General features: G+C 40.8%; 1 protein-coding gene across 19 annotated transcripts in view; it reads left to right on the top strand.

Moving 5' to 3' along the window:
- Window positions 1-13001, top strand: part of ZNF618 (zinc finger protein 618) — a 275207-nt gene that overhangs the window by 196100 nt on the left and 66106 nt on the right. The gene's annotated exons all lie outside the window — the stretch shown is intronic.

The following is a 13001-nucleotide window of genomic DNA, read 5'->3' as shown; positions in this document are numbered from 1 at the left end:
GCAATGCCAGGAAGGTGCTTTGCTGTTTATGGTATATATGTAAAAGCTGATGGAGCATACCCCATTAATTCCCTCATCACCTTTGTTCCCCTAGTGCTCCTATTTCTCTCCTGCTGGCTTCCCCTGACATAATGTTAACTTAGTTCTATGAACTGCAGCTTAATGCCTTTGACCTATTCCAGTGCTTTCCTGCTTGGGAATCATTGGCCCTTGGGGTGCTTTCACCTTGTACCTTTTGATTATAAAACCCACAGACACAGCTTTGAGTGGTTTTGTGTACGGGGAGCGAGGTCAAAATGGAATGGTGTCACCTCAGTGTTTCCTGAGATGCTTCTTTCTCGCATGCCTTTTTCGGTGCTCTCCTGTGGGGTTGAGGTTGCATCCGTACCATACAGACATTTGTAGCTGAGGGCATATTTATACCAAGTGACTGCAGTGCAGTGTTGTCAGACCTGAGCGAGGTCTCAACTAACTTGGGTACCAGCAGCAGTCTGGTCACAGGGTGGGTAGTTTACTCTGATGAGAAGCAGATCTGTCAGGAGGCTATTGATTCCTTCGTCTCCACAAATCCATTTTTCACAGGGTAAAACTCTCCTTTACATCTGTGGTGAGTGGGACTTTTCCCGACAGAAAAAAATCTTGAATAGCTAGCAGTATGCTCAGCTATCTCGCTACATAACAGCTGCACGCACTGTTTGCCTGCATGTGTTGGGGGTTGCCTGTCACCATCCTAACGCCAGCACAGCACAGGGAAACAAGAACAGAACAGAAACAAGGTCATGTCATATAACTCCAAGAAACATCCACTAACTTAGCCATCTTCAGTCTCCAAAGTCATACCTTTTCTTTTCAGACCCATTACCATAGTAGTGTACAGGATAAATAAACTTGTAATTTCTAAGCTACTTTTCCTATCTGGAAATGTATTTGGTGTTGCCACGTCTCGCAATTTTATCAAGAGCCTTGTGTTATTTCATGTCTGTCTTAAAGCCACAGCTTCTGGAGGCATGTGATTAGGTGAGAATCCCAGTTTTTGTTAACAAATGAAAATGAAAAGGTAAGTTGGTAGACCCAATAGTTGTAGAAAACAGCTTGGACACGTGATGCAAATTCATCCTAAGATGCAAAAAACAGAAGGCTAACTAAACAGCATGCAAAATGTATCATCTAAAATAAAATGAGAAGTTTTAAAAAAAACTTTTTTTAGGCTTTTTTTGAGGATATTTGAATGGCTAAAGCTAGTAGTAATACTCTGGGCCCTGGTTTAAGCTTCTCAGTCATGTCCTTCCTTTTTACTTCACAGAGCAGTGCTTTGTAGTACATTATCAGGTAGGTTTCTTCCTGTACCTTTCACAGTGAAAATCAAGCTCTTTGGTCATTTCTTATTTCAGTTGGTGCTCTGTTGTCCCTGATGCTTCCCTGTTTGCCGTTAGTGAGACCCCTGCCTCTTATTTCTGTTCTTGCTGAAGAGAGTCGTTGGGCCTTGTTGTTGTTTCCTTTTCTTTCCAATGAGACAGGTTTAGTTATTCAGCTACATAATGCAGATGTTTAAAACATACTGAGTTTCTTCAGTGTTTAGGATGGTCCCATTGCATCTTGTATAGGGAAGACCACCTGCATGTTCAGAGTACCAGATACCTGAGGAGAGGAGTGGAGCGCAAAACGTGCAGGAAAAACTGGAGTGTTTCATACAAGTATTTTGTTTCTGTTATGGTGAGTGTATACCCTGTACTGTCAGAGCCATTAATGAACTGACTCCTCAGCTGGGGCCGATGGCTGGCCCTGCAAGAGATGGACAGACCAGAAGAAGGCTATAGGTCTTGAAAAGAAGAAGTAAAGGCTCAGAGAGGGTGAGTGACTGAAAGGACCTTTCGTCAGCACCACGCCTGAGGGGAGCCACTCAGGCAGCCAGTAGAGAGGGTAACAGGAAAAAGGAAGGAAAGAACAAGGCAGGCAAGGGATTGGGAAGAGCCACTCTGCTTGCTTTGTGCAGGGTCTCTGGACAGGAGCCCAGAGGAGTTGGGAGTCTCCAATTCTCCTACACATGCCAGCCAAAGGGGTTTGAAAGCTCTAGATCCAAGTGTCCAAAACCTGAGACTGGGACCTGAGACTGTTGACCCTCAGAGTATAACCGTTTCCTTAAGAGACTCATTGCTGCCCCAAGGGAGGGGAGAATATTAGTGGCCTGCCTGGAGCTGCGATCAAACTAGCACATGGGAATATGGCAACCGGTGGAGTGAAAGGGAAATTGAGGTAGGTTCATTGAAACTCCCCATACAAATGTGATAGAAAACCGGTGGGTGATGCCTAGATTGGACAATCCCTCAGAAACAGTCCTAGTGCATGTCCTCTTTCTTTTCAACTGTATATTAACTCTGGAACTGGCAGAGCTGTTGCTAAATTCACATGGTTATAATTTTCTGAAGAACTTTGCTCCTTCCTCTTCCTCCTTGCTACTGTGATGAAGGTCCTCAGCGCTCTCATTTTCTCTCTGTGCCTTCCTGCCTTCCACTTGTGGATAAATTGAAGCCCAGAGCCATACTGGCCTCCTTTGCCAGGGCTTTTTTTCCTTTTCCTTCTCAATGGCCCTGCTTGTTTCCTTGTCAGTCTGTTTGCTGCTTATATATTTTAAGAACTTCATATTTATCTTTCCTTCCTTGCTATTTTTGTTTTGCTTGCTGCTCTAGTCCTACCCTCTGTTGACCCAGTTTGGATCTTTACTCCCTTTATATTACAGATTTCCTTATTGTTTAGCTTTGCCTTTGCTATTTTTACTTCACTGAATAGCTCTACCCATTTGTATGATTTCCTCATTCACTGATTCTCTGGACGTGGTTCATCTTCTTGCTCCTAAATTCCTGAGTATTTGAAGTGTGCAGAGCAGGGGTGACTAGTGCCTCCTGAGTCTGGGGGGGGCACAATTTGTGGGCAGGCCCAGGGACGGGCCAAAAGCCCCATATCCATTCATACTTCTGTGCCGCGGCTTAGTGCCTCCCCCCTGCAACACGTTGCTGGCCCGCGCAGCAAAAAAACTGTCCCATCCTGAGTGGTGCCAAGTCAGGAGCCAATCTTGGGGGGCATGTGCCCCCCCTGCCACTCGCTTATGGTGCAGTGAGCTGTTGTTTTCTCTCACCTTATGTAGACTTCTTACTTCTTTCACAAGTCCAGGCATCCATACACCTCTTAAAATGGTGATAAGAATGCCTCCCTCCTTTAGCCAGTGTGTCCCCAGTACCAGCTTGAATAACCACGGGAAAGCATCTCTCATTCTGCAGTGAGGTTGGAAAAGATGTCCTACTCTACTCTGTGGAAGGCTCTTTTTCCTTTATTTCTATTCTTTTTTAAACTACTTGATTATTCTTCATGGTGACTCTTTGGAGCCAGTTGTCATTTGCGTCATCAAATTGAGCACAAAGAGTGTTTAGGAGGGATTTGAGTGCAGTGCTCACTCTTAACAGAGGAAAATAACATTAGCCACCCACCGTAGTAGGATTTGGTTGTGAGTGGTGGTTTTTCTGCTTCCTTGCTGCATTATCAGTATGGTAGATAAATCTGTGCATGGGTATGCCCTCCCCCACATTCCCTTTGAGTCCAAGGAAGTGTTTTTTGGCAGAAGACTGGAGCAGGAAGTTCTGACATTACTCCCTGGGCAAGTAAGGGCTATAGGCAGGGTAGAATAGTTAACGCGCATTAGCCTGACTACAACTTGGTTTAAAAAAAACCAAAAAGGGTTTGTGTGGGGAACTGCCAACTTGGAGGGCAGTGTGAAAACTCCTTTGAGGGGGAAAGTGTTTGGTAATTGTGGTTCATTATCTTGGTTTGGTCTGTTAAAAGGCTTATGCTATTCTTTGTATTTTGAGATATAAACTTAATCTTTGAGGGAACTCCTCCCAGGCCACTGTCTTTGCTTCAAATCAAGGACCATAATTTCCAGGTTCTGCCAAGAGAGAGGAATTGAATGAATTTTGGGTGTCAAAGCCAACAGCATTAATGTAGGAACAGATGCCTTGTTTAACTATTATCACTTTAAACAATTATGGTTAAGGGAAAATGTTATTGAACAATCCTTTGTTTGAGACCTTTTTATCATAGATGGCATTGGTATACTGATCTCTGTGTATAGATTACTTAATATTATACAAGACACTTGCAACTTTGTAGGGAAAGCTCTCGCATCTCCAGTGTTTGCAGCAGGTCTTTGCAATTTGCCAAGGAGAAAGTCTTGGGCTAGGGAAATGTCTTTTCTTTGTCCACAGAAATTCCATTTGTATTTAGTTGAGTTACCAGCTGTTTAAAATTTCCATTGCCCTTCTGTTGCTTGCATTCCACATGGAATTGTTGGCAACTTGCAAAATAACAGAATATGTACATTTTAAAGAGCTGGCTTGTTGCCATTGCCGAAACAGCAGCCCCACACATTGCAGTGGGAGCACCTGGGAGCTTGTAAAAGTCCTGGGTCAGATGTTGGAAAATCATAAGTTGTTTTTTTTAAGGGTAAACTGTGTTTCTTGGCCTGCATGTTAATGTTTGAACTTCCTTTGCCTCCATTCTCCCCTCCTCCCTGGCATGCATGTGAAAAGGTGAGCATTTTCTATTCCTAACATCCTAACAGTATATCTTCAGGCCTTGAGTTTGTAAGCTATTTGAACATCAAAACCAGTATTTGATCTATTGTTACTGTATAGCAAACCAGAGAAGTTTGACATGAGACGCATGTTCTGTATCTCATATATATCTATAGATACCTGTAGATATCTATATAATATATACTAATATATGTTCTGCCAGAGATACTAATATATATATGATTCCTGCTTTCTAGCCACACTAATATATATATATGTGTGTGTGTGTGACTAAATATATATAAGATTTCTGCTTTTTAGTCGCACACATTTTGCACTACCAGATTCTCCGAGATCTCTAAAAGCTTCCATAGCAGCATTCTGATTTTCATATAGCCCCATACTTCCTGGTGTCATCTTAGTGTGCAAATATCTGAACTGGTCTAATAACATTTCCCCAACCTCATAAAGCAATACCTATCTCTTCGTTTTGGGGAGGAGAAGCCTGCATACAATAAAATGTGTGCTAAATTGTAAGCCCAGAAACATGAGTTCTAGTCTCAGTGGATGCATCTACATGTGCCCTTTACTGTGGAGTAGGCTGGCTAGCTCCACAGTAAAGTGCCTACAGTCTACACATGCACTAGTATTAGGGTGCAGTAAACTAATTAACTCCGCCATAAGATAGTATTCTTGGGGACAGTACTGTTTTATGGTGGAGTCATTAAGTGCAGTCAAATGCACATGTAGATGGTGACTGCTGGGTGTAAATTGTGCTCAGTCAGCCTAGCCAGCCGGGGACCAGACCCCAGCTCCTGCCAGCCCCTCCACTGCCCAGTGCCACCACCACCAGGAACCCGGGGCTGACTCCCCATCCCTCTCCCCTCCCCATGCTCCCTGCCAGCCCAGAGCTGCTCCACCCCCATCTTAAGTTGCTGCTGTCCCGGGCACATGTGTAATCGCTGCACCTGGGAGCAGTTGACTCAAGCTCAAACAGTGCCGGAGTTTGTGTTGCATTAATAACACATGTAGATGCACCCAGTATCAAGTAAAAGTTGACAAATAATAGATGTCTGTCAGCGCTTGTATAAGAGACGAGTTTTGATGAGCTCCATGTAGTATATTACAAAGTCACTGTTATGCCTTGTAGTAGATAACAAGCTCTTTGGGGCAGGAATGACCTCTGTATGTTTGTGTACCAGAGCCCAATCTCAGTTGGGTTCTCTAGTAACAGCTTCTGTAGACAGGTCCCCAACTCTTTCATTCAGTGTAAAATTTACAAGATGGCATCATTGTGTTCTGATGCCCCATCCACTACTAATCAAACCCTGAGGTTCCTGGCTAAAGGGTCTTGCTCTTCTACTTGGGGTCATACCAAGTGCCAAATTTGGGATTGGGAAGGATATTTTTTCCCCCTGAGATCATATTGTCATAGACCTTTTGTGTTTTCCCTTCCTCAGTAATTCGAGGCAAATTGCTTTTTCTTAGGATCTTCTGAGTGTATATTAACCAACTACTTACTCTGTCACTACAGTGGCAGGGCATTGGCTATGCCCTCATCTCCTCTGTTTTACCTATGACATGCTGTGTATAGGATGTTCCTCGTGTTTGGGATGTTTTTCCTCATAGTTGTGGGACAGGGTTTGAAGCAGCAGTTTAGAGAATTCCTTCAGTTAATGCGTGCCTATGAATGCAGGGACCTGGGCTTGATGGCTTAGGAAATGCCCTTCCAATCCTATGTTAGAGCAGTTCTTAAAAAGTTTTATGTTTACAAGTCGAAGTGGCTGCTTTTGAATAGAGACATCCAGAATCCACTTTGATATAAATCGAGATTTTAATGGACTTACTGTAGATCTTTATGAAGAGCAGAATGTAGTCCAAATTGTTTTCTAATGGACTCAGCAGAGCAGACAGAACAACTAGATATCCATGTACTTTGGTGATACAGTCTGAGAGTTGTCACCATCTTCTGCTTACAGATTGGTTGCAAATGGAAGATATGCTACATCCCAAACAAAGGTGCAGAAATCTCGTATTTCAAGGGCTCACACAGAGACTTGTTTCACTCTTGGCCTGTTGTGGAACTGGCTCATACTAAATTTTGCTGATTTTGGTATCCGTGCCTGTAGCACTCTCTTCTTTTCTTTTTGAAGAGCTCTTTGGTCATTTCTTATTTCAGTTGGTGCTCTTTCCTTTTTGAAGAGTACAATCAGCTCCAGATTTGCTTTCCATCACCAAACCCTCTTGCTTTCCAGGTACCCAAAAATACCAAGTGTATTGGTTTCTTTGCGAGAGATAGTTCAGTTTATGATTCTATCCAGCACTTGTCTAGTCAGAATAGTACCGTTGGCCCAATGGTATCCAAAAAGATGGGCTATCTGCATGCCCCATGTAAGGCTCTTGACCTCTGTCATAGTGAACTGCATCTAAGAAAGTTGCCATTTCCAAAGAGAAATTCTGTTTACTTTTTGTTTCTTAGCCAAGTATGTTCAGCATGTCACATACACCTTCCCTTATGTAGGACTTCATGCGCAGAGTGTGGTCTCATCCCTGTGTGCCATTTCATCAGTTACATGAGGACAAAAAAATTGGGGTGCTATTAAAAAAAGGCCACCTATCATAAGTATTTCACAGCCCCATAAAATCTTCTTGATCTAATATTTTACATGTATTTTCCTTTGGGTAGTGGCTAAGCATGAAAATATTCAGCCTAAGAGAGGACTTTGAGAAAACAGTAGAGGATTAGACCCAAAGATATGAGCTGGATTGCTTTTTGCATACTCAAGTATGGAATCGTAGGGCACTTACATGCATGCAGGGAGGCTGCTCCGATGAGCTGTAATTCCAGTGCATCAGAGCTGACTCAGTCAAGTCTGCTGAAGCGTGGAAATTACTACGGTCTAGCAGACTCCAGCATCATGTGTATCAACATTTCCAACCTGAAAAATAGTGGTGGGGCACTTTAAACTAAAGCTCGTTTGACCAGCTTTAGTTCAGAGGGCCCACAGCCATTTTTCAGCATGGGGACACTGATTCATGTGACACTACGGGTGCTTTTTATTAGCATGGCTCTTGGAGCTGTGCTAATTAAAGTGCCCCCTGCCTCCCAGAGCATGTTTATAAACACCCATAGTGCTAATGCTATACATATATAAAAACATAATAAGATTATGAATTTAAAGCATAAAATTAAGTACTTAAGGTTTTCTTACCCAGATGATACATGCTTAGAATACAGTAAATTTAATATTCTGCTAGTAATTAAAACTAATGCACAAAGAGGGCTAGTTAATGTTAAGATTAAGTAAGGATCTTTAACATTTATATTTCTTAACATTTTTTATTATTCAAATTTGCAACCTTAATGTTTCATTAGACTAAATTTTGGCTTTTAATTTCCTCTTAACTACATTTAGGGCAACAAAATCAAAGGGCTGCTTGCGGAGTTTTAGAGTTATACTTGATGCAAGTCAGTAGTGCTCTATCCAGTCATATCAAGTTAAAAGTCTAACAAAAATTTCATAATGTGCTCATGAAAAAGTGAATGATTAGTCATGTGCAATGTCATTATTATTATTATTATTATTTTCATATCTAATGTTGTTTCTCTTCCTTAATATCAAAGTGGGTTTTATTTTACTTCAGGGGACGATTATAAAATGGATGTATTTTTTGTATTTGCTTAAATAAATTGTTCAAACAGATTGTCTTCCAACTTAAATCACCAATGGGCAGACACCAAGAACAATAAGATTCAAGAAAGAAGGGAACATTGAGAAAGTTAAGAGCTATTAAAATCTGGGGGCTACAGTCAAAAATGGTGTTAAAATCTTGGTTCTGACACTAGTGCTATGAACATGCTAATTTCTAGCTGTCATTAGAGTACATTTCTTTCAGACTGCAGGATCCAAAAATAGGTGCCCCATCCCTTTTGCTTCCAGCTAACTTCTGTAGTTTCACAGGTCTTCTATAGAAGGCACTTCTCTTAGATCCATCTGCCTGATAATAAACAGCTCTTATTCTGCTCCTTTTCCCCGGTTCTGGTCCAGCACATGTGCACCATGATGCCAAGATCATTTTCAGGACTAAGATATGCATATCTAGTTTCTGGACACTGTTTTTTCAGAGGGATAGATGGGAACTTACTCATCTCATTTTTTTTCTGTCAGAGCAAGGATTTCCTCACCTGGTGTTCTGTTGGTTCCAAATAAATTTAGGTATTTAAAAAGAAAAATCATAATTTTGGCTTACGCATTAGGAATATGCTAGAACCATCACTTATACTGATGCAGCTGCATTCAACATGTCAGTAGACTCTATTGTGTACCCTCAATCCAACTTCAAACTGAGAAGAAAGATACAAATGTCACAGTTTTAAAAATGTTTATAAATATTGATTACTGTATATGATGTAATTTAGTCCATCATCAAACAAGAATGTTGAATACCTGTTAATAATGCCTCCTACCCAAAGCTCCTGCAGAACAGACAGAGTTTACTGGCTGTAAATGGCTATATACAGACAAACAGTTTATCAACACTTGTCAACAGCTTTTGTACAAAATTGTTCAACAAAATCCTATATAGAAATGAATATGTATTCCAATATACGGAGGGTAAGACTTTTGGCAGATTCTGACACTTTCTCTGATCCACCCATCAGTTTATTCCATACACGTCAGGAAAACTTGTATTGAAGTTAAAAATTGTACTGCTGATAATTAATAAACAGCATATCCTCCATTGTCTACCACTGCATGAAATGTAGTGGGTCAAACTAAGTGTATTAACATTAGTCTTTTACAAATTCTTCCTTCAGCCTAAATTGCTATCTGCCAGCTTGTACCCTGACATTCCATGAAACATTCATACTTGGGCCCACACTACATACAAACTGAAAAACACTTTAAAGATGCAGGAATTCAGTACTGTATGCAGAGCACACTAACATTGGCACATTCTAGATATTTTTTGCATTTAAAATCTCTCTTTAAAAGGCAAAGCAACGAGAGGCTTATTTTCTTAAGATCCCCTTCACTCAAGCTAATATGAAAAGATTAGAGAACTTGGATTATCCTAGATCATTGTAATGAAAAGGGTTCTACATCCCTGCAGGTCAGTCTTAACTTGATTCTGTTGTTTAAAGTAGCTTGAAAGAACCCACTTCATTTCTTGAATGGATTGCTGTAATTTTTTATCTGAAGAAAAATGGAATTTTTGTTTCTTTTTTGTACAACAAACTAATGCCTTATCCTGTCAAAACTAAATAAACTAGGTGCAGCAGATGTTCTAGGACTACCCACGGGGGGAGATAAAATCTCGCAGGGGAAACACCTACACCTACAGTCCCTTTCTACGCTAACCAGGCTTCTTGGGAATTAAGTTTGCCAGGAAAGTTCCACCAGGAAAAAAGCATGATAATAAATAGTGCAAATCCAGACAACTGGATAGGAAAAAAATTCAGGATAAATTTTCTTTTTCTTAAAAAAACCACAAGCTAATGCATCAATTTTTCTAGAAAAAATGTAAGAATCAGTTAAATACTTCCCAAGTTAGATTCTTTTGATTCCAGAAGTGATGAGAAATCTTGTTTGTTAACTGCATTGATGTGGCTTCATAATTAAGGCTGAGCTTAGTTTTGCTGTCACAGAAGGTATTCATTACCTCTTTACATATGGAAAATACAGTGTCCCCTCTCCAAAAGATATTTATTTAGAAATTTTCTGACAATTTACAAGTAAAACATCATTGTTAAAAATTTCATTAGTTTAATATATTTTTAATGAGTCCTTGAAGCAGTTTTTTTCCATAAATGAAAATTCTTCAAGTGCCTTCTGAATATTTCCATTTGTAGGCTGTAGCACTGCCAGCACCTAGCTGAGGATTTTTGCTTAATAGGGAGGGTCTGCTGGCGAATCCATGGAGGATTCTGTTGGCATAAGCAGTCAGGTCCCAATTACCCTTTTTTTCCTTCTGTAGCCCCAAAAGTGCAGCAAGCTCAGAACACGTGCAGTGCCCTGAGCTTTTTCCTCCTGATTTTATTTTGATTCTGTCTTTCAAAGGCTTTCTGCTTTTTACATAGTACAGATTTCTTCATTCTGAAGAGTGAAAAGAGAAATTATATCCATTGAACACTGACATCATCTAGCTGTCCCACTGGAGTGACAGGTCTGTCTCATGTCCCTTCTGATAGGCTCCACCAACCCAGTCAACCTGATTGGGCAGTGTTTAAATACCACTGAGGTGCCTGGAGCCCTCTGGGTCAGCCTCATTCAGTGCCGAGGATCCAGAATCCTTGACACATTACCAGGGTCTTGAGTCTCCTCACTATGAACTTGTTTTAACACTGACATCCCAGCTTTGACAACGTAGTGCTGAGATTTCTAGGTCCTTTTCGACTTTCCCTTTGCAGACGTCCTTCCTTTTGATATCAGTAGAGCTCTCCACTTTTCATGTTTCCAACAGTTCTAACTATGGCCTGGAGCAGCCTTGCAGGGCACTGAAGTCTTTCAGCTGGCTTCTGTAGATGGAGAACCTTTGAGTGTTGAAATGTTCTTGCATGGAAATCTTGGAAAATCAGTCTTCAACCCATTCTCCTTAGTCATTAAGTCCAGGCCTTTTGAGCCAACTCTGTCATATAGACCATTTCACAAACTGATTGGGCTCCATCTGAAGCTAGTAATTAACTCATTAAGTGTTCCACCTTTTATTGGCTCTAAAAATGCCTCCAATGTATAATCTGAGGTAAAGTCCACATTTTATAAAGGTAAGGATTGCCTTTAAATTCCCGGAGTCTAAATTTTGACATCAGTGGTTTGTTTCTGAAATCTGTTCTTCTATCATCTGCCAGTCCTGGATTGTTATATCTGCAAACTGTTCGTACCTGTAAAGTCAACTGCCTATTGATACCCCCAGGTACAGGGATTTTGGCAGCTATTCTGGGAACAGCATTGCTTTTGGTAGTGAAGAGTTGGTATGATTACAGTCGGTCTCTGGGTGACATCTCCCTTGTGCTTTAATCTTGGAACCTCTAATTTTGCAGTGCCAGGAAAAGTTTCACCCTCTATTTGGGTGTAGCAAGCAATCTGCTTTAAACCTCAAAAATGAAGGTTCTTGTACTGTTTTAAACTTATTTGAACTTAAGTATAACAGTACAGCCAGTGCCCAATGGGAAAACACTTAATTTGTGAATCTGGGATTTCCAATGAAAGCTAAGAACACAAGTGCCTCGGGATTGTTGGCATGCAGTGCTATTCTTCATTCAGTGTGTGAGAACTGCTGCTTGTAAGATGACGTTGGCATTGTACCAGCTCTGTTATTAATCCAACTGGCCACAAGTATCCGTAAGATACTTCCCTCATAAGGTAATAAAATATTGAGAGAATCCTGCAATAAGGCAAGATGTGACTAACACCAAATTTATCATTACATTTAGAGGTTATTCTTTGGCTTATCTGTGTGCATAATTAATTTTATTTTTTATTTGTTCCCTTAGCCTTTGAGCATTCACCTTGTAGGCAGATAGAAATTACCATGCCACATTGCACCAGGGGTTTAGCTATTCACTATCCCATACCAGCCGGTGGCTAGAACCAAATGTTCCAGAGAAATAAGAAAGAAACCATGATGTAAGCAATTTTGGAATAACTTGCCCAAGGGGAAAGTTCTTGTAATCCCTGATACTTAGAAGAAGCAAGCTGGAATCCTGGTGCATGAGGATGTATATTCCTTCCAAACTTCTGGATTTTATTGTTATTTAATCCTTTCTAATATAACTCTGGAAATTTTAATCCTCAAGGAATTATTGATGATTTGGGGTCATTCCTGCTCTCTTTGAAGGTATTCTGATGTTAGTGAGTTTGAAGCAAGGGTCTTGATGTCATTTGAGACTTGACTGCTCTGTCAAGTCTCTCGCAATACAGGTGTAAAACCTGTGACTTATGTATAAGAAGAAAGATCTAAATGTGAGTAAAATGAAGCTAATGAGCAGGGAGGTCTCTGTTTCTTTATGGGGTGGTGGATGCAAAGACTGCATCTCACCTCATGGCTATCCAGGTTGCTACTAGGAAAGTGAAGATCCTATCCCTGGACCCTTGTGAGGAATTTGTGCTAGCTGCTGACTAGTGAGTGCATACATTTGAAACTTGCCTCTTCTTCCTCCCAGAGACTAGAGTGGGATTTGAGAGGCATTCTGTCCCTTTCTCTATTCTCCAGCTGCCTTTTTCCTGCAATTGGAAGGGGGATCTCTACTGATCTGTCCCTCCTTCTATTTCATTTGCTTTGTGAGGAAAGGATAGAAAGATTTTTGTTCATCTTCAGTGAAAGCTACCATCTGTGGTGGTGCATTCAGATCTGGAAGGTATGAGCTCCATGAGCCACTCCAACTATCTTTTCTATCCAAAAATGAATAATTGATTCTATTGAATGTCACAAGAA

The sequence above is a fragment of the Alligator mississippiensis genome, chromosome 12 (assembly GCF_030867095.1).
Source record: "Alligator mississippiensis isolate rAllMis1 chromosome 12, rAllMis1, whole genome shotgun sequence".
NCBI classification, from domain to species: domain Eukaryota; kingdom Metazoa; phylum Chordata; order Crocodylia; family Alligatoridae; genus Alligator; species Alligator mississippiensis.
Note: the sequence above shows the minus strand (reverse complement) of the source record. Positions and strands in the feature narration are given on the sequence as shown.